Below are 1,508 nucleotides of genomic sequence, written 5' to 3'. Positions count from 1 at the left end.
TTTATTATATATACCACTGGCGTGAATTAACACCTATCTAGCTTGGCTCTCTTTTCCCATAAGAATTGTGTAAGAAAAACGAAGTGGAGTTTTCCTGCCTCATTTGCCCTCAAAACCAGCAAGCACATAAAGCACATTGGGAAACACACCAGTGGAGGGAAAACACCCATCTATCCAGTCAAAACTGACTTTGAAATGTGTTAGAAAGGTATTCATCTAGAAAATTCAATTGGAAGAATTCAAAGCATTAAAACCATTTTTAGGTAGTCAGGCCACCATTTCCTTGTCTTTAGCTCATGGCAGACATTGCTAATTGATGACAGACAGCATTCTTCTCACTGAGTTCTGTGCACAAATGCCTCCAACATAACTGAGGGCAGCCACTACCAATCTACTAGCAATGGCTCTCAAGATGAAACTTATTTGCAATCCCATCTTTGCAGCCTGAAATGATTGATGTAAGCACTAAAAGAACTATTTTTTTTTGAGCAGGGAGGGCTGTGTAGGTTTTTATGACCATACACAGCCCATGCTATAGGGACCAATATGTAAAGTGGTAGTCAGTGAGCCCTCCCTCCATCCATCCATCCAGAAAAATATTTATTGGGCTAGGCACCGATTATCTAGAGATCAGTTAACATAGCCCCTGACCAGGCAGAATTCCTGATACAGAAATCACATCTGCTCTTCAAAGAGATTCTCATCAAGAGAAAGAAAGAATTCAGCAGAAAGGAGTCCCTGAGGCATTTCTGCAGCTTCTGGCCAAGAGGCAGGATGCTGCTCTGGGAAATTATGCAAACTGTGAGGTGGTCTCTTTGACCTTCAGGCTCCACTGATTCTACTGTAGCATAAGGGAGGATTTGCAGTGGTGAAATCTGCTTATTAGCATTATTCGGGTAAGTATGAACACGCCTCTGGGCACACCTGAGCATAACTTTTCTCTCAGCCAGTTGGATGCAAGGGGCTTGGCTGGGAAAAACGCTTCTTCCCCACATTGTTTCAAAACAATGCTATCCCTCTTCCATTGCATGCTCTGTACAACCAGAAGCATGGAAAAGCCAATGATCATGGCAAGTCAAGAAGGTAACTCTCTGCAGCTGAGTGATAGTGGACAGCAGACAGAAACATGCTCTCCCCAGTTTCCCTGCTGTTTTGACATTCGGTACTCAAATCCTCAATGACAACGTCTTTTCTTCTTTTGTGGCTACACCGCACTGTCCATCTCCTGCCAAGCCTGTGATTGTTCTAGTGATCGTCCTCTCAAAATAGCTCCACTCCAGGGAGAGCTCCATCACGTATTTCAAGGGAAGGGAAATGAATAGGCATGGGGCTGAGGTGTGCTGGGGTTTCAGTCCAGCTGCCAATTTGGAATTTCAGTGTGTATTGGGGGGTCGAGTAAGCAATATACAGTGCAGATGCTTAGAAATGCACAAGACAGGGCCGGCCCGGTGGCGCACTGGATAGTGCGCCGCTTGGGAAGTGCGGCGGCGCTCCCGCCCGGGGGGTGG

The sequence above is a fragment of the Galeopterus variegatus genome, unplaced genomic scaffold (genome assembly GCF_000696425.1).
Source record: "Galeopterus variegatus unplaced genomic scaffold, G_variegatus-3.0.2 Scaffold780, whole genome shotgun sequence".
Taxonomy (NCBI): domain Eukaryota; kingdom Metazoa; phylum Chordata; class Mammalia; order Dermoptera; family Cynocephalidae; genus Galeopterus; species Galeopterus variegatus.
The sequence above is the reverse complement of the archived record's forward strand: the minus strand, read 5'-3'. Positions refer to the sequence as shown.